Genomic DNA, 24,464 nt, shown 5'->3' with positions numbered 1-24,464 from the left:
GAGATTTTGAATGAAAACCTCCTTCCATCAGCAAGGGTATTGAAGATGAAACGTGACAGCCTGACAATGATCCCAAACAGCATGACAATGATCACAAATACAATGCCCGGGCAACGAAGGAGTGGCTTCGTAAGAAGCATTTCAAGGTCCGGGAGTGGCCTAGCCAGTCTCCAGATCTCAACCCCATAGAAAATCTTTGGAGGGAGTTGAAAGTCTGTGTTGCCCAGCGACAGCCCCAAAACATCACTGCTCTAGAGGAGATCTCCATGGAGGAATGGGCAAGAATAACAGCAACAGTGTGTGGAAACCTTGTGAAGACTTACAGAAAACGTTTGATCTCTGTCATTGCCAACAAAGGGTATATAACAAAAGTACTGAGATTAACTTTTGTTATTGACCAAATACTTATTTTCCACCATAATTTGCTAATAAAGTCTTTTAAAATCAGACAATGTGATTTTCTGGATTTTTTTAATCTCATTTTGTCTCTCATAGGTAAGGTATACCTATGATGAAAATGACAGGCCTCTCTAATTTTTTAAGTGGGAGAACTCAGACAATTGGTGGCCGACTAAATACTTTTTTGCCCCACTGTGTTTGTGTGGGGGAGAGTTTTCTTTTTATTTTATAAGATGTACTCGGCGCAAAATTCACTCCGGGAATTTAGATGGAGAGGCCCCCGGTGCGCACAACCGAAGACCGATTTTTTTTTGTTCCTGCTGCCTTGCAACGAAGCACTGAACACTAACCAGTGAGCGGTGACCGTGATTTCAGGTCTCATCATTTTTGCTGTATACACTGTATGCATAATACAACCGTCTACCCAGTACGGCAGCCTTACACACGGCATCTCTACCGGTCTGGTTATTACTGCTTCCTGTTCCATTCTCTTCCATCTCCCCCAATAAGACCACCACATCTTCCTCCTCCTCCTCATTCTTTAAGACCAGCACCACCTCCTCAGTGCCACTATGGGGTCACCTAGTCCCTCAATAACCCCTCTGCTAGTGACCTTCACCCCTGATGCTGCTGCTGCTACAAATAATGATATTAATCATAACAACAGTAACTGTATGTTCTTAATACACAAAAGCAATCGAATCAAATGCCATATACCACACACGCACGCACGCACACACGCAAGGGCACGCAAACACACACACCCAAACTGTTGGAAGGTTTACGCTTTCTTATATCAGAGTAATCACACTTATTTGTTCACATATAAAATCATATGTAAGTATCCCTTCATTGCTTAAAGTGTAACTCTCAAAACGTCAGGTCACAGAGACATGCAACAAGAATCAAATATGCTTGCAATACATAAGGACTAAAGTATTTAACAATTTCATATATTAAATAATTTTCATAACAAATGCATGGCCTGCTAGGTCTAATATTTTGCCATTTTCCCACTGTGCCCACCTGTAGTCGTGCTGCTGAATCATTCGTCCACTGAAAAGATCTGTCAGCTTTGCACATTTTGGTTCAAGTTGGGTGTGGGGGTAGGACAGCGGAGTTGACCCGCTTAGGGCTTGTCTGCTGCTTAACAACAATTGTTGGTCGCACCGGACATGGCACAACAGCAAGGGTCTGACGAACTTACGAATCATAAATAGGCTGCAGCCTGCAGGCTATAATCTATACCGGTACTCGAGCCGACGGCCGGGACACTCGGCTTGGCGTACACAGCGCACGCGACCGATGCCCTAGTGCATGGGTTTGTTTACATAAGGCTACCCTATAAGTCATCTTGTATTTGTTCATTCGTAGTCTGTAATTATGTTTTGTTAAAAGATAGTTGTGTGTATTGGAAATAATACAGGAATTATCCGATTTAAAAAACAACAACAACAACAAAAAGACGCTTGGCAAGGTCGGCCTGGAATGGACCGGCTGTTCGGGAGTTATCCCGAAATTCACAATTGCCACCCTGCCCCTGCTTGATAGAGTGTTACAGTTTTTGTGGCTCTGCAGCGGCTGGTCATTAAATCCAGAAATGCCACGTTGGTGTTCAGCTGAGTTGAGTGGGTGGGTAACAGCCACGAAGTGTCAAGGTACAGTATAATATATGAATATATTTTCCAAATAATACATCATACTGTCAGCGATTTCAAATCCTGTCGTTTACAAGCAGTTTTGGTGTTCAAGGGCTTTTGCATTCAAACATCAAAGTGCATAGATATCAACCTTAAACCATGTCACACTCATTTTGAGCTACAGTGCCATGAAAAAGTATTGGCCCCCTTTCAAATTCAGATATTTTTGCGTAGGTTCCCCACTACTGTTTAAGATCATCAAACAAATGTAAATATCAGACAACTCTAACCCAAGTGAACTTAAAACAGTTTTTAAATGGTGATTTATTTTGTTAAGGAAAAAAAAACTAGTTAGTTACCTGGCCCTGTGTGAAAAAGTAACAGCCCCCTAAACCTAATAACTGGTTGGGCCATCCTTCGCAACCACAATTGAAATCAAGTGTTTTCTATAACTGGCAATGAATCTTTCACATCTCTGTGGAGATATTTTGGCCCACTCTTCCTTGCAGATATTTTTTTAATTCAGCAAAAATGGAGTGTTTTCATAACGGCCTTTTTAAGATCACGCCACTGCATTTCATTCAGATTCAAGTCTGGACTTCGACTAGGCCACTCCAAAACCATCATTTTGTTTTTCTAAACCATTCAGAAGTTGACTTGCTGGTGTGTTTTAGATGGTTATCCTTCTGCATAACCAAAGTACACTTCAGGTTGACGTCACAAACTGATGGCTGAACATTCTCCTTCAGGATTTTCTGTTCAAGAGCAGAATTCATGGTTCAATCAATTACAGCAAGTTGTCCAGGTCCTGAATAGGCAAAACAGCCTGAGGCTATCACACTACCACCACCATGTTTGACTGTTTGTATGATGTTCTTTTTCTGAAATTCTGTACATTCTACATTTACACCAGATTTAAGGAGAAGTTCTACTTTTATCTCGTCAGTCCATATAATATTCTCCCAAAAGTCTTGGGAATCATTCAGATGTTTTTTGCAAAAGTAAGACAAGCCTTTATGTACTTTTTCGTCAGCAGTGGTTTTCGCCTGCCATGGATGCCATTTTTGTCCAGTCTCTTCCCTATTGTTGCATCATGAACACTGACCTGAATTGTAGCAAGGGAGGCCTGTAGTTCTTTCGAAGTTGTCCTGACTTCCTTTCTGGCTTCCTGGATGAGTCATTGCTGTTCTTTTGGGGTAATCTTTGGAGGCTGGCAACTCCTGGGAAGGTTCACCACTGATCCATGTTTTTTCCATGTGAGAATAATGGCTCTCCCTATGGTTCGCTGGAATCCTAAAGCCTTAGAAATGGGTTTGTAACCCTTTCCAGAAAGATAGATTACTTTATTTATCGACAAATCTGGAATTTCTTTGGATCGTGTCATTTTGTAGCAGCTTTTTTAGATCTTTTGTCTTGACTTGATTTTGTCTGGACAGATTTTGTTTTAGTGATTTCTTGATTGAACATGTTATCAGGCTTGGGTGTGATTCATGAAAATTAACAACATTAGCCACACTTAATTTATGATTTAACAAGTGGGATAATTAATAATTACACCCATCAGCTTGAATCTAGTCTACAATTTTGACATAAAAGTGGTGTAAAAATCATATCTTAAATAAAATACTCCCAACTTTGTGCACTTTACTCATGGATCACACATATAAAATGATTGTTTAAAGTTTAGTCTTGGCAAATCAGGTGTTTATGGTTCAATCACATTTCATGCTATTTGGTGCTTCAAATCAGGGTAAACAGTTCTCAAAGTCTTGCAGCCGCATCTGTAAAGTTGACACACTGACTCCGACATCAAGGCATACATTTGAAATATTTCTGCAGCGTTTGTGAAATATCAAAACGGAAATTTGATCATCAGTTCGAAACGACTTTGAATGGAACTTCACGGGTTGCAGTACTCTCAAACGGCAATGAGTGGCGCCTTGCGTGCACGTTTGGATATTAAGCAAATAGTTCATTGCTTGTATTGTCATTCCTTTGATCTTTCCCAGCTTGGGCTCCCGGAGAGAGGATCCCAACTTTTGGCTGCTGTCAGTTCAAATGAAGAAAATAGTTCTTTGATGACTGTAAACCAAGATTTCGAGGGGACCTGGTAATTAATTTAGGGTCCAGTAGGGGTCTTCTAGTGGTTGTCTCGAACAGCAGGGCCACAGGGAAGAATGCAGCTTATCAAGTTGTGGGGGAGGTTTTGGCAACTGGGTCAAGAGTCACTGAGTCACTACACGTGTCTATTGTGTTGGTCAAAAAAGAAAAAAATGGGGGCAAATGTGTGGTGGTGGTGATCACCGGTGCTCGGGAGAAGACATTCGTTCAAGGATTGCTTGAGGTATATTCACGTACTTTTAATACAATAAGGCTCGCAAGCAGGCAACAAAACGTTATTTAGCCTAGCAATGTAGTGCTAGCATTAACGGTTATATGTACAGTTGGTACAGAAAGTATTAGTTCACTCTTTTTTATATTGCAGCCATTTGCTAAAATATTTATTTTTCCTCATTAATGTACACACAGCACCCCATATTGACAGAAAAAATGAAACTCTTTAAATTTTTGCAGATTTATTAAAAAACAAAAACTGAAATATCACACAGCCATAAGTATTCAGACCCCTTGCTTAGTATTTCGCAGAAGCACCCTTCACAGAAGCACCATTCGCAGAAGCACCCTTTTAAGCTAATACCTCCATGAGTTTTTCACACTTGGATTTGGGGATCCTCTGCCATTCCTCCTTGCAGATCCACTCCAGTTCTGTCAGGTTGGATGGTGAACGTTGGTGGACAGCCATTTTCAGGTCTTTCCAGAGAAGCTCAATTGGGTTTAAGTCAGGGCTCTGGCTGGGCCATTCAAGAACAGTAAAGAGTTGTTCTGAAGCCACTCCTTTGTTATTTTACCTGTGCTTAGGGTCATTGTCTTTTTGGAAGGTGAACCTTCGCCCCAGTCTGAGGTCCTGAGCACTCTGAAGAAGGTTTTTGTCCAAGATATCCCTGTACTTGGCCACATTCATCTTTCCTTCGATTGCAACCAGTCATCCTGTCCCTGCAGCTGAAAAACACCCCCACAGCATGATGAGAGGCTTCTGTTAGGCCACTCTGCCATAAAGCCCCGACTGTTGACGGTTGACTTTCGAGAACTTTCTCCCATCTCCCGACTGCATCTCCGGAGCTCAGTCACAGTGATATTTGGGTTCTTCAATACCTCTCTCACCAAGGATATTCTCCCCCGATTGCTCTGTTTGGCCAGATGGCCAGCTCTAGGAAGGGTTCTGGTCGTCCCAAACGTCTTCCATTTAAGGATTATGGAGGACGCTGTGCTCTTAGGAACCTTAAGTGCTGCATAAATGTTTTTGTAACCTTCTGAATCTGTGCCTTGCCACAATTCTGTCTCTGAGCTCTTCAGGCAGTTCCTTTGACCTCATGATTCTCATTTGCTCTGACACGCACAGTGACCTGTAAGGTCTTATATAGACAGGTGTGTGGTTTTCCTAATCAAGTCCAAACAGTATAATCAAACACAGCTGGACTCCAATGAAGGTGTAGAACCATCTCAACAATGATCAGAATAAATGGACAGGACCCTTAGTTAAATATATCACTGCAAAGGGTCTGAATACTAATGGCTGTGTGATATTTCAGTTTTTCTTTTTCAATAAATTAGCAAAAATTTCAACAATTCTGTTTTTTTCAGTCAATATGGGGTGCTGTGTGTACATTAATGAGGAAATGAATTAACTAAAATGATTTTAGCAAATGGCTGCAATACAAAGTGTGAAAAATTTAAGGGGTCTGAATACTTTCCGTACCCACTGTAAACATGCCGGCATTCTGTCGACTCATGCTCTAAAGGTTGGTGTGTGTGAAGTAATTTAATAAAAAATGTAATTAAAATTGAATAAAGTAATTTAATTCCAGTAAGTTAGTACCCCTTATTTCCGTCATGTAATGCTGGTTTGACCTGACTGATTAGAATACATGACCTGAATAGAGAATACTTTTGAAAATACTCAGTATACAGTGCACAAGGATATACAGTAAATGAACAAGTCATTGAAATGGACACATTACTCCAATCTTGTGATCGGATTGGTGATTTTTTTTTTTAAACTCAGTGATCGGTCCCAAAAATCCTGATCGTGTAAAGCCTACTGTTCATAAAAAGTACTTAATTACTATTTGTTTACAGGCACCTCACATACTTTAGCTTTCATAATGTATTGTCTAATATTGATCGTCCAGAGGAGAAATAGTGAGTATATTGGTAGAAGGATGATGAAGATGGAGCTGCCAGGCAAGAGAGCTAGAGGAAGACCAAAGAGACGGTTAATGGATGTCGTGAGGGAAGACATGATGGCAGTTGGTGTTCGAGAGGAGGATGCAGGAGATAGGCTTACATGGAAAAGGATGACACGCTGTAGCGACCCCTAACGGGACAAGCTGAAAGGAAAAGAAGAATGTATTGTCTATTATTGATGTGTCTGCCTTTTAAGTGAAGCCATCATTCATGGACTGATTTTCTTGTGTGTTTCTTAAACGTGCAACAGTGAAGTTGCATTTACAGTCATCTTTATGTCACTAAGACACTACACAACAATAAAATGCTGCATTATACTGTTTCATGGCGGACATGGGTGCTGAAAGTTCGCAAAGATGCAAATTACACAACGGAGAAAAAAAGACGCTGAAACAGGCTAGCTAAAACTTGCCTTAAAAAAAAAACATGCAGCCGATCATGCAGAGAAGTGTGTGCGTGTGTGTGTTGACTCAACAAGGAGGGGGATGAGCTAGGCGGCAGCCCCACAGGCAGAGTGGATGAGAGAGACAGCAGCAAAGCGCCAGAATCTGCACGCAGTCCAAACAAGTATTCACAGCGCTTCACTTGTTTCACATTTTTTTATGTTACAGCCTCATTCCACAATGGAATAAATTCATTTTTTTCCCTCAAAATTCTACACACAACTCCCCATAATGACAACATGAAATTTTTCTTCATACTATTTCACAAATTTTATTAAAAATAAAAACAAATAAGAAATCACAGGTACATAAGTGTTCACAGCCTTTACCACAAAGCTCAAACTTTAGTTTCGGCGCATCATGTTTCTTCTGATCATCCTTGAGAGGTTCCTGTCTGTATAAGGTCCCACAGTTGACAGGAAGGTTGGGCATCGAGAACCGATTGGAACCATGACTAACAATCCGGTTCTCCCGTAATCATTCAAATAAAAAAAATTTGTTTCCCAGTTTCGATGCCTACAGTCTGCCGACCTTGAAGAAGAAAGTGGAGAAAATGAACAAAGAACCAGCAAAAACCAACGAAGAAAAATGCACACAAAGACGTGCTTGTGCCCAAGGGCAGCGACGGCAAAGGAAAGTGTGTCTTAACTTTGTTAAAATAAATGACCAGTCGCCTCAGTGCAACACTTGGAATAAGATTATATTGTGCAAAGAGGGGCGGCACGGTGGCCGACTGTTCGTCAGCCTCACAGTTCTGAGGCCCTCCGGCCCCGCCTGTGTGGAGTTTGCATGTTCTCCCCGTGGCTGCGTGGGTTTTCTCCGGGCACTCCGGTTTCCTCCCACATCCCAAAAACATGCATTAATTGGAGACTCTAAATTGCCCGTAGGCATGACAGTGAGTGCGAATGGTTGTTTGTTTGTATGTGCCCTGCGATTGGCTGGCAACCAGTTCAGGGTGTACCCCGCCTCCTGCCCGATGACAGCTGGGATAGGCTCCAGCACGCCCGCGACCCTAGTGAGGAGAAGCGGCTCAGAAAATGGATGGATGGATGTGCAAAGAGGCTTTCATGATGTGTATAAGTCTGAAGTGCTTCCTCCCGCTCCGAGCCTCAGCCTAGACCGCGTGGAACTTCAGTGAAGTCAACTCTCAGTGCATTGGGTGAGTGTGTAACAATAAAATACATCTATCCCAACACTGAAGCAGCTAACTAGTTAAACGGTGGGTTGCACTCTTGCAGTGATGGTTTTTAGAGTTGATTTTAGTCTTCAAACCAAAGTAAGAGCTGAAGACAGAAAAAATATATTTAAAATTATTTTACCTACTACTTATCTGATTTTGTGGGTTTTATGAGCTGGAAGCCCAAATTATGTAAAAATAAACAAATAAATACTTGAAATTGTTTACATTGTGGGCCCTGAATCTATAATATATGAAAGTTTAACTTTTTGAATGGAATTATGGAAATAAATAAACTTTTCCATGATATTGTCTGTCTTTGATAGTGTTGTTTTATTTTTTTTACAGTGCCACAAAGAAACAATGCTAAGGGATACATGTTTTTTTTACATCTGAAAATAGGGTTACACAAATGTCATTTTATACAATTGGGTTGAGTCAAGTTAATGTTCTTTATGATTAATGTTTTCATTAGCAAATGTAAACTATCGCATTGTTTCCGCACCAAATCGAATCGTAACGCTCCTATACTGAACCAAATCGCATCGAATTGTTCCGCCCTTAATGATATCGTTTTTGTAATCGTATCACAACCTGTCTCTAGATATGTATGGAATGGAACTCATGGGGGGTTATCATCCAATCAATTTAAATGACATTTGATGATTCTAATTATTATTATATTGAATAATCTTTAGTTTTTTCTTCCTCTGTGCTTCGCTGCCATCCACTTGTCAATGATTTATTTTTAATGTCATCTATTCCAACAATGATGACGTTAAGGCAATTGCAAGATAAATTAACAGTGACTCATGCAAAACGTCTTGCGGGGTCCAAAAATAACCTTTCCCTTTAAGGAAATACTGTAGAAAGTGGTACAAACAGTGCTTCCTCTAAGCCCACAACCCTCCATTTTATGGTATAATTTTAAATACCATCTTATTTTGACTTCAGAGTCTCATTTCAAATTACAGTACATACAGTACATGTGTTTCAAGTTTTGAATAATGGGAAGAAAGTTGCCCAGATGAACATGTTCCCTGATTCTCACACCACATTTCTAGGATTAGTCATGAATATAAAAATCACAGAAACGCCTCTGGCCAGCATATATATTTTCCGCAAGAGGAGAGAAGAAAAGCAGCCACCGAACAAAAGAAAAGTCAATGTGCCAAGGCAGAACACAAACACTGGGAGGGTAGGCACTCGGGCGCCTGGGCCCACCATACTGGCTTCAAATGCCGCCAATAGTTGGGATGAAGAGCATGAGTATGAGAAACAATTGAGGTTGAAGAATGGCAGCAAAACAGGTAAGTGTGACTTGAATGGCCTCTAGCATAAATCTTTGCACAGTTGTAGTTGGCGAAATCAAAGAACAGAAAAATTATTTTCAACAAATAGGATTGTGCTTCCATAAAAACTGTTGGATGAAATAACCCTGGATGTGTGCAGACAAATTATGGACAGTTCACCAAGCTACATTGTTAGTGCCCATTCATTAAAATATCGGTGATACTGCTGTAGCATACAACAAAATAAATGTAAAAATCGGGAAAAAAAACTTTGTTACTGAAGTGAGAAATTAACTATCTGCAGTTAAGACATGCTATCCATAATGAGTCGTGTTTGAATAAATAAAACACACATTTCACCAATCACAAATATCTCAGATTAGAGGATCTGACTTTACGCTTATCCCACCATGTGGAAACTATCCATCCATCCATTCTCTGAGCCGCTTATCCTCACAACGGTCGCGGGAGTGCTGGAGCCCATCCCAGCTATCTACAGGCAGGAGGCGGGGTACACCTTGAACTAGTTGCCAGCCAATTGCAGGGCACAATTAAGCAAACAACCATTCACACTCATATTCACACCTAAGGGTAATTTAGAGTTTCCAATCAACCTACCATGCATGTTTTTTAATTAAGAGTTTCCAATCAACCTACCATGCATGTTTTTGGGATGTTGGGGGTCACCGGTGCTCGGGAGAGGACGTTTGTTTAAGGCTTGCTTGAGCTATGTTCACGTACTTTTAACACGATACCACTCGCAAGCAGGCAACAAAGTGTTATGTAGCCGAGCAAGCTAGTCCTAGCACTAACGGTTGTAAGCGAACATGCAGGCATTCTGTCGAATCATGCTCTAATGTTTTGGTGTGTGTGAAATAATGTAATTACAATAAAGTAATTGAATTACAGTAAGTGAGCACCCATTATTTTTGTCATGTTGTAATGTTGGGCCGACACGGTGAACGACTGGTTAGCACATCTGCCTCACAGTTCTTGGGGCCGGGGATCAAATTCCGGCCCCGCCTGTGTGGAGTTCGCATGTTTTCTCCCCGTGCCTGCGTGGGTTTTCTCCGGGCACTCCGGTTTCCTCCCACATCCCCAAAACATGTGTGGTAGGTTGATTGAAGACTCTAAATTGCCCGTAGGTGTGAATGTGAGTGCGGATGGTTGTTTGTTTCCATGTGCCCTGCGATTGGCTGGCGACCGGTTCAGGGTGGACCCAGCCTCCCGCCTGAAGATAGCTGGAATTGGCTCCAGCAGCCCACGACCCGAGTGAGGATAAGCGGCTCAGAAAATGGATGGATGAATGAAATGTTGGTTTGACCTGACTGATTAGAATACATTTGACTAGAGCAGTGATTTCCAACCTTTATGGAGCCCAGGCACATATTTTACAATTGAAAAATAAAAAATATCACATAAAGTGGATACATTAATTACTGAAGACCATTCATTTGTTCTGTCTGTCACTATGCCTCACTGGCATAAATAGATGAACAAAGATACATTATTTAATGTAAATATATGTTTTGAGCAATTCAAATATTCAGGCAATATTTTGCTGAAAATGTGCCTTTTAAGTTGTGCAAAACATCAGCGCAAGAACCACCATCATCTCCCTCACTTTATTCAATTAATATATTATATTATTATATTTAAACTAAAGGAAATTCCTCAACCAGTACATTTACTTACCACAGTGTATGGGATATTGTCAGGGATAACTTTAGAGAGGCTATAAGAGTATTATAAACACATCATTTGCTAATCACGGTGGGTTTGGTTGTGGTTTTAAGCAGTCAAAACAATAACTGCATTCTTTCGAGCTGCACCTATTTACTGCTGACACTGAATTTTCAACCACTGCTGGATCAACTACTTTATTGTCCCAGCTAAAACACTAGAGCGCCTCTTTTTATTCGTATAGGTCAGAGTGGACACGAAAAAAAAAGCAAATTAATCTGTTAAATATCACATCAATACACAATAAACAGTTCAGATTATCCAAACCAAATTATTAATTCCTCCTAGCAAAAGCCAAAGGGTCATTTGTGTTTTTTGGAATTTTAGGCAGTTTCAAATCCATAAATTAGTGACATGCTACACATCAAGAAACATAATTACAGCACTGATGCACATTTGCTATCAGCTTAAAATGGGGTTAGGAGCATTACAAATGACAAAACTGTTATTATCGTTAGTTCTGGATTATCTCAGTGGTCTTATCTCTATCCCTTTAGAACTCATCAAATCCAACACTTGTGCTTCAGCAGCAGTAAGAGATGGCTGAAAAACAAACGTCATCCTGTCCGAGCTTGCATGGCTACCATGGCTACCTTAAATCCCTGCCCCAGCGTAATGCTAACAGGGGTTTCATGGGGCTCAGCCAACATTGCCTGCTGTCCCTGGAGACAGGAAGCACAGTGGCCATTGACTGCATTGTCACATTCATGAATAATGCTTTTTTTTTTCCCCATTCTGAGGAACCAACTGCCTTTATACTGCCAATGACAAACACTAAAACTGAACCCAAATACTAAGATGAAAAATCCCAGCTCACTATTGTCACAATTATAATAACCTGCAACTGCAATTTTTATGGCCTTTTCGAACTTTGGGACTAGAGGCTGCTGTTGTGTGGGAGGCTCTGAATACTTGACGAGCTTCAGCCTTAGCATCTTTGCCTTTGCTAAAATGTTCATGTTGTGCATTGTAAATAAACAAGGGAGTATGTTTATGCCTGAATGTGTTCTCTTTATTTTGAGCCGATGCTAATATCAATTTCTATGACTATCTTGACATGAGCAAAAGAATAAAGTTTTTTTGAGCAGATTTTAATAAATAAAGATGCATAAATTATTTATTTAACATTAATCAAAAACTACAATAGCAGGGCAAATACAGCCAACTGAAAAGAATAGGATGAATTAATTGAGTCATTGTTTTGTTTAAATATTATTTTTAAGGGGATGATAGCTAAATGTCCCCGAGGTGTGAATGGTTTGTTTGTTTCTATGTGCCCTGCGATTGGCTGGCGACCAGTTCAGGGTGTACCCCGCCTCTCGCCCGAAGATAGCTGGGATAGGTTCCAGCACACCCGCGACCCTAGTGAGGATAAGCGGTAAAGAAAATGGATGGATGGATGGATGGATGGATGGTAGGATCTCTATTTGAATGTGCTTAACTGCTGTCTTCATGTCGGTGTTGTCCTGAGCAGAATAATGCTACGAGAAGGAGTTGTGCTATATTGGAGGTCTACGTGGATCCAGCTCAAATTCCACTAACTGACAACATGATGTCATTTGTAAAACACAAACTAGCCGAGATTCAATTCAGAATTCTTCTGCTGGTTGAAAGTGTACACTACTTAGTAGTACACTCCATTTTAAGCAATGGAATTTTTAACAATCAATTCATAGATTTCACCATTATTATGCCCACCCCTAGTCTGCATTCTACTTTTGTGTTCATTACCACTGTTAAACTCAAATTACTAAATAAGAATACAATAAAAGTAACAGGGCGGCACGGTGGACGACTGGTTAGAGCGTCTGCCTCACAGTTCTGAGGACCAGGGTTCAATCCCCGGCCCCGCCTGTGTGGAGTTTGCATGTTCTCCCCGTGCCTGCGTGGGTTTTCTCCGAGCACTCCGGTTTCCTCCCACATCCCAAAAACATGCATGGTAGGTTAATTCAAGTCTCTAAATTGCCCGTAGGTGTGAATGTGAGTTCGAATGGTTGTTTGTTTATGTGTGCCCTGCGATTGGCTGGCAACCAGTTCAGGGTGTACCCCGCCTCCTGCCTGTTGATAGCTGTGATAGGCTCCAGTGCTCCCGTGACCCTTGTGAGGCTAAGCGGGTCAGAAAATGGATGGATAAAAGTAATAGTACCTTCACTTTAGAGTGCCCCAAATTTACCAGTTTTTCCAGTTACGAGGTATTGCTTGGTCGATTTTGTGCTTTCTGTTGCGAGCAAAACTTACGAGCGAGCTTCAAATATGCCACCACTCAAGTGAAGTCTGTGTCCACGCACGTGTGTGCATCTGCGCACACGCATGCGTGGTTTTGAAATGCGGGCGCTCGCATCCTCAAAGCTAAGTTTTCTGACGGCGAGCCAGTAGCTGCACAGTTACAGAAAGTTGAGCAGCATAAATGGAATTAGTTCCAAAGCCTAACGCCACCGCGGCGATGTGGTGACATTTTGGATTCAAGCCAGATGAACGCAGCCATCGAGCTAACACCAACAAACCGGTATGTCGAATTTGTATGAGGTCGCAACAAAGACAACAACTTAAAACCTCAAAGTGACAAAATCCATTTTAAACACAAGCACGCCACCCAATTCCTTCAGCTGAGAACAAAAAACATGGTGGGACATTTCCCGTTTCCTGTCAGCTTGCAATTATGGAACCCTTTGCCCAACAATGGAAATACAAACGTGAGAGCGTATGGCACACATTATATACAGTATAGCCTACTTACTATTGTAAGAGATGGAGCCATTGAACATTGAACATGTTGACAAAGCAGCGTTTAAAGAAAGGCTGCAGACTTTGGAAAGGAGTACAAATCTTAAATCAAACCAGGTTGCTTTGATCCATTTGTTGTGCTGTTATTAATGTTGCTATACTTTGCACGTTTTCTTAAGCTACTAGAAGTTTGATTGGCAGTATATTGCCTGTTAAGGCATTAATGACTGTTTATGCCAAATGTTTGTTTTTTCAGAAGTAGCAATGTAGCAACTTTTTCAGTCGGTCGCGCACCAGCACATGATTTGGTCAATATTTGTCCACAACAAGCAGTGGCAGACAAAACAGGTCAATTAAATTACAAAAAAACAAGCAAAGGCTTTACTTTTTTAAAATATTTTGATCGACTCAAAGGGGTCAGTTCTTACAGCGAAGGCTCCTAACCCTCTTCCCCTGGGGAAACCACTTAATTTTGAGCAACACCACAACCATACGATTGACATACATTTAAAAACGACGGCATAAGTGTACCACCACCATATAAAAGGATTGTTTATGATTATTCACACTATTTTGCAAATTATTGACTTGCAAAAAAAAAATTACCTATTTAAATTCATAATCCTCATTACTTACAGAACAATGATTGAGACCTCTCTCTCTCGCTCTTTCTCTCTCTCTCTCTGGGAGCATCTACTGTAGCATGCTAGGAACTTGCATGAAGAAAACATGAAGGTTGAACCATGAAGACTACAGTACTAACATGGTAATGTGCTAATTTCAGCATGTTAGTAACTTTGGTAATACCTGTATAGTAATACATGTACAGTATATCTCTCTCTTTCTCTCTCTCTCTCTCTCTCTCTCTCTCTCTCTCTCTCTCTCTCTCTCTGATGCAGGGATTCATTGTACCAGGGGTGGGACTCATTGTTTCCAGACATGTGCATCCTGGGACTCACATAGATTCAAGCTGTTAATGATCTATGAATTACACTTCATAAAACCAGTTTATTTCAATAGATTGTCTTCTATTATGTTTCATTCTGTTTGTATATAATATGGTGCTATTTTTCTTATTAAAAAAAAAATAGTGGTATTTGGGGGCATGGGGCCTAAAATGAATTAATCACATTTCAATCAATTTAAATCAGGAATATGGATTTTCAATAAAAATAAATTGATTTCCGAGCTTGGTCCCGGAACTTGATTTAACTTTTAAGTCATGGTACTACTGTAGTTATGAAAAGACATTTGCTCAATAAGTTAACTACATAAGACATTCCAAATGGTCATTGATAATCGCTAATAAATATGACAACAGATCAGGTCACCAACATACCACGATCAAAACTGTATCTCTAATCATTTTATAATAATGTGAAATTTTATAATACTTTTTTCCTTTTTCATTTCACATTATTACCCACAACTTAATTTCTGATCTTATTTGTTCTACTTTCTTTCCATGTATGGATCACTTGGGTTGTTCCCAACATCTGGTGAAAACTTCCTGTCAATAGCACCTTTGGAAATATATTTAATGATATATTTAATGAGAAAAATGGTGACGTGTTTACTTACTTATTTCACCCGCTGTGTGTGTGTATGTGTGTGTATATATATATATAAACAACAGTGTCAATACGATATTTTAATATCAATATTTGTGTGAATTAATGTGGAAAACAATGACAGCTAATCAAGAACAGATAACTGAAAGACATAATTAGGAAATTAAGAAGAGGCTGCATGTAACCGTTTCAAGCAACAACAGTTGGTCCCAGCTGGAGTGGAGTTGGATTTTACTCCCTTTCGCATCATTATCTGTGCAAGAGAATTTTGCTGCAATAGGTCTGTGCATATAACTTGTCACTAGGGCTGCGCAAAAAAAAAAACTTGACAAAAAAAGTAATCAAATGGGTTTGGGTAGGAGCCTTTGGAAGCAGAACTGTTTCATTACACTACTTGTCAGCAGAAGCATAAAATACACAAACTTAATCTCCACGAATGCAGACTGTCCAGTCGGGCTGACGAAAGAAGAGAGTTCCAAAACATCGGCAACCAGACAGCCCCCGTGTCACTAAGAATTTGAGCATGCCCCTTTGCCAAACATAAGCCCAGACTCTAAATACAGCCACTCAGAGGCCCCTGGGATCCCATATCTCCAGTTACAGGAAGAGAATGGTCATCTTCACTGGGTCAAAACTGCGCAAACATAGAGGAACTTGGACAGAGAGAGCTGTGCAATGGGAAAATAGCAGTTCCTCGAAATATGAAAAGACATACGAAAGACTGATTGCATTACTCATAGGTTTTTACGTGGAGCAGAGGTTCAAAGTTTGGTCTGTGTCTGCTTACACTAAAGTCCCTTAGTTGCAACACACTGAAAGTGATATTAACCAAAACAACTGGCAAGGTAAACAAGAAGGGAGCAAGTTTCTTTGAGAAAAGAATAAACATGTGGTAAACTGGATAGTGAGTAAAACGTATAGAGTCCAGATTATATTTGTTAAACACAAATCTTGCGAGAATATTAATGAAAGTGAATTAATTAGGTCTTGTATTGTGCTTTCGTAGCGTTTGTCAGTTTCCACTCTTCTTAAAGGAACCGCGTAATGTTACGCTTGACAACGCAGGGCGCCTTTCTTGATTTTCTTCAAATGAATAGATCAAAAACATAGGTGAGCCATTCAAAACACATTCGGCACAATACGTCAGCAGCTGACCTGCCAGTCAAACGGTTGAACGGTCGTTTGGAAGTGGGACGAGCGCAGAAGTAGCAAGTTAGCTTAGCCACGAAAGTGGCTAGCAGCCTAGCTTGCTTCCGCCAGAGGAGGTCGGTGCTACGAGGGGAGGCAGGCGTTCAGCACCGGGCTCCCTGGATAGCAGCACCCCCGGTGCCGACGCCAGTGGGCGACACTGATTTTTCCACTTAATTTGAACCACCCGGCTTTAAAAAACCAACAAGCAGACGGGAGCATAATGCAGGCGACAGGACTTTTTGGTTGTTGTCTACGACGGGTGGTATTGAACAGCTTTTCAAACTAGCCGAGGTACAATGAAGAATGAAGCCGGGCGGACCTCGCCTAAGCTAATGTTAGCAACACGGCGGGTGAGTTACTGCCACGATCGAGGGTGATGTTAGCGAATGCACCTGGCACAAGACAAATCGCCGGCTCAAACTCATAACCCACCTTCAACCTTTAGAGATGGCACGTGCAGGTCCACAAAGTGTGTAAATCGCCTTTCGTGGTAGTGTATTCCCAAAATCAAATCCTCCTCTCCGGTGGAAAATTGCCTCAAATCCGGACGCTCTCCTCAATCCTGTGGTGCTGAATTTGTGCTTTTCGCCTCTTTTGACGGGATGTCTGATGAACAACAAGCTTTCTCTTCTCTAAAAGCTCCCTGCGAAATAAAGACCGCTCCCAAAGCGCCAGCCACAACAACGGAGTAGGCAGGTGTAACCGATGATGCACTACTAACGGGAATGCTTGCAATATAGTGGGACTGTGTAGCGCATCCCACGCTTGTCAAATCAGAAGCAGCTCCGTCGTTTGGCGCATGCGCAGTCCAACATCTGAGCAGGCTGCCTGACAGAAGCACATTGAAGGGCGCATGCTTGAGCCATTCCTATAGTTTTAGGGGTTCCTGATAGTTTGAGCTAATGCAATTGTAGAAATCTATACTAGAGTAGGGAAATATAATTTAAACTGGAATATTGTGCTTTAATAAGACGATCAGGTTATTTATATTGTGGATATATTTGCATGCTTATTCTACGTACTGTACCAATACAGTATATTTGAAAAATCGTAATATTATGATTGCATAATAATTAGTAGCAGTAGTCGTAGTAGTAGGAGGAGGAGGAGGTGGAGAAGGAGAAGGAGTTATTAAAATACTGTACTGTATTCCATTTCAGTTTGCTATTCTATTCCTCTCCTAATTCAATCTATCTATCTATCTATCTATCTGTCTGTAATTTTTTTCAAAGATTTTGGAGGGCCATCTAGTTCTTGGCAATGTACCTGTTGTGCCATTTTTTCTTCACTTGATGAGGACTCCTCACTGTGTTCAATGGTATATTAATGCCTTGGAAATTCCTTTTGTACCCTTCTCCTCACTGATAACTTTGAACAAAGAGATCCTTCTGATAGTCACTGATAGTGTCATGGTACACTCGCCTGACTATGGTGCGGGCAGCGTGGGATCAGTTCCCACTCAGTGACGGTGTGAATGTGAGTGCAAATGGTTGTCCGTGTCTATATGTGCCCTGCGACTGACTGGCGACCAGTTCAGGGTGTAGTCCGTCTTTCGCCCGAAGTCAGCTGGGATAGGCTCCAGCGCCCCGCGACCCTAACCAGGATAAGCGGTGTTGACAATGGATGGATGGATGGATCCTTCTGATGCTGTGGAAGCTCTCTGTGGACCATGGCTTGTGCTGTAAAAACATCTGACAAATAAGTCTGGAAAAGATCAAGAAAACAGCTGAACTTTAGTTGTGTATGATTATAGTAACTTTAAAATGCTGGCAGTTGTGTGCTGACTCCCATTCAAAACTTTGAATGTGATTGGTTAATTCTGACCTCAGCTACATCCCCAGTTTTAAAAGGGTGTTTACATTTATGCACTGTTGTTTATTGACTGGTACAGGTTATATGTCACATAAATCTTGGAACTCATTTTGAAATGATTTATCTTGGTCTGATATTCTTTATATCACAAAAACCTGGCATTTGGCAGGGGTGTGTAAACTTTTCATATCAACTGTATCTGTGTCTTTCTGTCTATCTGTCTGTCTCTATATATCTATCCATCTATCCATCCATCCATTCATTTTCTGTACCGCTTATTTTCTGTACGTGCTATTGTTCTCAGCTTGGGGGGATCGTCGCTTGTAATTAGTCAGCAATTGGAATAAATGCCAGACTGATTTAGAGTCGTTTGCGCTAAACTGTTTTTACAACTTTGCTGCATAGTTCCTCTTTGCAATGTTAATTTCTTTAGTCAGCTGGTTTCTCGCTCGATTATACAGGGCCCTGTCCCCGCTCTGATATGCATCTTCTTTAGCTTGGCGAAGCTGCTTAAGTTTAGCAGTGAACCACGGCTTGTTGTTGTTGAATGTCCGAAATGATTTTGTTGGTACACAAACCTCTTCACAGAAACTGATATAGGATGTAACAGTGTCCGTATATTCATCCAGGCTGCCAGGTGAATTTTCAAAGACACTCCAGTCTGTGCAGTCTAAACAGCTTTGAAGTTCCATCTTGGCTTAATTGGTCCACTTTTTCACTGTTTTTCACTGTAGGCTTCGCACATTTAAGTTCTTGCCTGTATTAAGTGAATTAAGCAATGATCAGACGAGCCCAGGGCTGCACGAGGTACAGCACGGTATGTCTAAAGTATTATTTTCCCTGGTAGGACAGTCGATGTGCTGCTTGTATTTAGGGAGTTCGTGGTTGAGTTTAGCTTTGTCAAATGGTATGTGCCTGGTAGGCGCCATCTTGGTAACACACTCACATTCACACTTATGGGGAATTTAGAGTCTTCAATCAACCTACCACGCATGTCTTTGGGATGTGGGAGGAAACTGGAGTACCCAGAGAAAACCCACGCAGGCACGGGGAGAACATGCTAACTCCACACAGGCGAGGCCGGGATTTGAACCCTGGTCCTCAGAACTTTGAGGCAGATGTGCTAACCAGTGCTTCCTCTATCTATCTATCTATCTGTATGAATGCTACCAGAGATGTGCCCTATAATACACTGTAATACACACAGTAACATATTTACTGTTCGTGCTATTAAATCATCCCTAATAAACAGAGGCAGTGATGCCCAAAACAAGTGCAAGCTGTAGTAAAACTCACTCAATTGTGAGAATAGAAAAGTTGTCCTTAAATTCAAGTCTCCTTTTACCACACGAGACACAGACTTCATTCTGATTATTATTGCTAAGTTAGAGTAAGTTAGAGTAATGTTGAATAAAAATCATTGTTAGACTGGTGCCATTCTGAAAACAATATTTTTTTGTGGCCTGATGTGTGTTTTGCTGAAAATTTGCCATACCTGAAAATAGCTAAAGTTCTTCCATCCATCAGATCCATCCCTCCTCAGTGACCTTAAACCACAGCAGCTGTCTCGGGAAATAGTGGCAGCAGACTGTGCAAAGTATTCCCATTATTCATCTGACAGACATGTTTTATGAGGTCCACAGAGCTGTTACAGGCAAGATGGGATATGCACATAGTATGTCTACAATGAATCATTCAGTGACAAATGTCCACATATCCTCCATTGGATCATTTTAATGACAAGTGTAGGTGAAGCCCAAGTTCTTGTCTCTGCACTCTGGCCTTAACACTGTGGCTTGAAGCCATGTGAGGCAAAACATCAGCTTCCACAATTTATGACCTTTTGGCAGTTGTAGTTGCTAACTTTGCCTCAAGGCTTTGCCTGTCTTCAGCGTAGTAAATGCATGATGACAGATGCTCCTCCAGTTCTCCTGTTTATCTCTCACTCCAGCCCGAGCTCACTTCTGCAAAAGGCGCTACCATCAGGTCTGACGTGACCTTATTTTGCTGAACAACAACAATTATTTAAAATAGCATTGAAATCAAACTCCAATTTGGACACATATAGCATTGTAAGACATTTGCAAAGGCACCTACCTACCTTGGTGATAGAATCAGTTTCATTTCACTGTCTGTGCAAAGGCGATATTTTTCCTTGCCTGGTCGATTAAACTTGAGAACAATTACCGAGTCTGGAGTCAGGAAATCACTGTGAAGTAATTACTCCCCAGGAAATTGGATTACATGGCTCTCCTGCAAACATAGCTGAATTAGAAGGACCCTTGATCTTATGCAGCTGTGGCAGATGAACTTACCAAGCATTAACAAGCAAAGAGTCACATTACCACAGTCACTGCGGTGACATGAACAATACAGGTATTTTAATACAACTGTCAGGCATGATAGAATCATACATGTCTTACAGTGGAAACGATACATTAGAGTCCTTTGATAAGGGTTACAATGGAGTTGGACTCTAATTGTCTTTGTGCTGTATAAACAAATCATTTTTGAAGATCATCTTTAGTACTGTAAAGCTTTGCATTCCTTTGTTGGCTCAAGGAAGTACCTCCCTTCCAACTGGTGGCCAGGCACTTGAAGAACTTTAATCACAATTTGTCTAGGGATTGGGCTGTACCAAACTCTGAAATTCAATGAGGTCATCACCACACCCAACCCACTGTCCAATGTATTCATCCAAAGTTTTGGGAATCTGAGAAACAGGAAAGAGGGCTTCTGTTTTTTTTGGGGGGGGGGGATTTCTATCTCATAATTTACGGGTATATTCAAAAATGGTCATATTTAATTTTCAGCTGCGAGAGTACAGTACATAATAATGGGAAGAGAGATGAACACTGAATGGAAGCTGATTGGCTGAGGGTTTAAGTTCCAGTTTAAGTCTCAATTTTCCCGTTTTAAATACATTTTAACTGTGTGTGTGTATAAAGGCTGTAAGCATTTGTCATAGTTAAAAGACAGGTACATATGTTTTATTTGGTAGTGTAGCGGTTGTCTGTTCGTCTCGCATGGTGTCAATTCCCGGTCAATGCCCTGTTAAAAAAAATACAATGCAACTGATTGGTGGGCAGTCAAGAGTCTGCCTTTTGCCCTGCGGTATAGAAAATGGATGGATGTGGTGTATAACTGCATTGCAAATTACAGTGGAACTTTGGTTTTCCTATGCCCCGTTTTCATAAGTTTCGGTTTTTGACCATTTTGTTTCTCCAAAATGTTGTTCTGGTTTTCATACATCTACTCCATTTTCATTGGTTTGAAAATGATCCGTACAAAACTCATCTGCCTGCCCACGGGACTCAGCCACTCGTTAACTGAAATCGAGCACCCCTATAATGCGTTGGGCGTGCATGCGCAACTGTTTTGACTATTTTTTTTGTAAGCCTTGTGAACTCGCTGTCATGCCACATTGCATTATGGACGTATTGGCCATTTTCCGGTGTGTTTACTACTCGGAAGTGCCCTGTCATGGTGATTTCTCTGTCTGTATTTCTGTTAACTTAATTTTTGAAGTCTGACAAAATTAAGTATTGTCAGACGTTGCTGTGTTACGGGGTACAGCACTTCAGCAGCTACTGTATAAGCTTTTTACCAGTATCGGGTTGTAAACAAACTATAATGTGGTAATAGGGATCGTGACTTGCATTGGCTTAATTGCCAATATTTCGTTCAATAAAAGGTAAAAGTGATGTTTAATGTTCATTTATCAATTTACATTCACTCTTTTATATTTATTTCACATTATTTTCTGTATGTTAAATAATAGTTATTTTCAATAAAACTTATTTTTGTTTGAATATTTAGGTGTCTGGTACAAATTAGTTGGATTTACATTTGCTTTGGATTTTGTCTGATTTTGTTTTAGTCAGACCTTTCTGAACGGATTATCACCACAACCCAAGGTTTCACTATACCATAAAATTTGGTATATTGAGTGCACGGGTATGTAAGCCGCACCTACTAAATAAAAAACACTAATCTCTAATCTAATCGCTAAACTAAAGTAGTTATAAATGTTTCCAATGAGCAGAGAGAGAGAATACACAATATGCCTGCGAGTTTTGTTGCATTTATATGTTACTGCCGTGTTTATGCTAAACTAATAACAATGCTAACCTTTGCTAGTCAGTCTGTGGCGTTTCCAGTTTGTTAGCAATACGCTAATGGACTTATGTTAGGCTAATGATAATTGCAGTGATGCTATGGTGAAATTGCTTTGGATGAACAACAGAAACAACTTGGAACAAGAACACATTGCCTGTCATTTGGAGAAATGTTTGTCAGCAGCCAATCTAAACACTGCACATTCAGGGAGGGCAGAATACATACAAATCCATGAGAAAACTAAGACTGCAAACCTGACCGTAGGAAATATAAACTGAATCTGCACAACCAAAATAATATGTCACATTTTCGGTATGATGAGGGCGTGTGCTTGATCAGAACAGATCTGAATATCATCCAACTGCTTAATGTGTGGAAATTTGATTTAAAACATAAATAGTTAACACTTCAGCATGAAGCGTACTGAAAAATACATGAACAAAAAACACGATTTTGGTATGTTAATGGGGAAGGAAACGCAAAAATTTTTTGGGGCAAGAATATGTTTGTCTAAACACAGTATTCTAACTAATATTTCATTCATGGAATATGAATTAAACTGAAAAATTCATACATTTTCACCGATCCCAGGGTGCCGCCATGTTGGGCAATATTCCCCTCTGCTGTCGACTGAAATTAATGTCACCAGTGGCCTCATACTTGCCTTGCAAATGTCACGAGCAAGGCCGGAAATCAGGATAGCAGTATGTTTTCCCCATGTATGTCGCAATAACTAGCAGAACTACGGGTTGATTACATGATGGTTTGAACAATATTCTAGCGGGTTTGTGTTCATGATGGTTCAAACAATATTCTAGCAAGTTTGGGTTCAAACCATCATGTAGTCAACTCATAGTTCTGCTAGTTATTTCAGCATACACGGGCAGCCCGCTATCCTGATTTGCAATGGAAGCGCGAGGGCACTTGTGACGTTAATTTCATCCAACAGCAGATGGCGATATTGCCCAACATGGCGGCACCTTGCAATTGGTGAAACATGATGAATTTATCCTTATAATTCTGAGTCCATGAATGCAATATTAAACAGAATACTGTATTTAAACTAGTGGGGCACATACAACATATTCTTGCCCCCCAAATTTTTGTGTTTCCTTCCACTTTAAAGAATAGCTGAGAAAAAACGAGAACATGACACTCCTGAAATCAGCGAAATCTATAGCTGCATCTTTGTTTAAGTTAATGCTGGGGGGAAAAGTCATAGCTTTTAGTCTGAACTTCGTGGTAGTGCAGTGCAGTGCAGTTCAACACCAATTCAAACCACAACAATGAGAAAATGGGCATTATTATTTTTGTAAAGGCATAACTTGTGATACAGCTCTTCTACTGGATCAGTAGGCATACTGGATGGAGTGGCTACAAGTCTACTGTATGTCCTGTATATCCAGGACCAAACCTGAGACTGTTCTATATCCTAAGTACAATGATTAAGGAGCATTTTTCCATTTAATATACTGCAGCTTGAGTTTTATTTACATGGTGATGCCTTCTTTTCACTTCCGCTTTCTTCTTTAAGCATATGGTCACATCCACTTAGCTAATCACAGCTGCAATCACCATATCATGTCTTCCTTCCATGCTGCCACTCATCATTATCTTCACTTCAGTACGAAGGCAATCCTTCATAGGCCGGGGGCTGCTGCTTCAAATTTTATCACAGTCTCAGTGGAATTTAGTAGATGGAAAGAGCCTTCTCAACGGGAAAATCAACAATTCTGACTGAAAGTTGGCTGCATTAGATTGCCTTTCAATGAAGCCTGCAAGATCAAGGATGACTACATGTTGTTCATTACACAGGAGGTTTGGCCTTAAACAAAAACTGAGCTCATGGCTCATTGTATTCCGAATAAAAAATTATTACTAAAAATAACTTTTTTGTTAAGGAGAAGCGGGTCAGAAAATGGATGGATGGAACTCCTTTGTTAACTGCTCTGTTTTTGCTAATGGCATTTTAAGTCATGAATTTAAGATTCTTCATGATTTATTACATGAAATTCAATTCATTATTCCGACTCATGTCAGACACAATA

The 24,464-nt window shown here is 40.6% G+C and overlaps 1 protein-coding gene across 1 annotated transcript in view; it reads right to left on the bottom strand.

Moving 5' to 3' along the window:
- The window catches only part of ctnna2 (catenin (cadherin-associated protein), alpha 2), a 338,765-nt gene extending 321,532 nt beyond the window's left edge, over positions 1 to 17,233 (bottom strand). Inside the window, exon 1 of the mRNA XM_061679158.1 lies at positions 16,918 to 17,233. The gene's annotated coding sequence lies outside the window, so the exon portion shown is untranslated. The remainder of the gene's footprint in view (positions 1 to 16,917) is intronic.
- Between the last annotated feature and the right edge of the window lie 7,231 nt (positions 17,234 to 24,464).

Source organism: Phycodurus eques, chromosome 6 (genome assembly GCF_024500275.1).
Source record: "Phycodurus eques isolate BA_2022a chromosome 6, UOR_Pequ_1.1, whole genome shotgun sequence".
NCBI lineage: Eukaryota > Metazoa > Chordata > Actinopteri > Syngnathiformes > Syngnathidae > Phycodurus > Phycodurus eques.
This window is presented reverse-complemented; position numbering and strand designations above follow the sequence as displayed.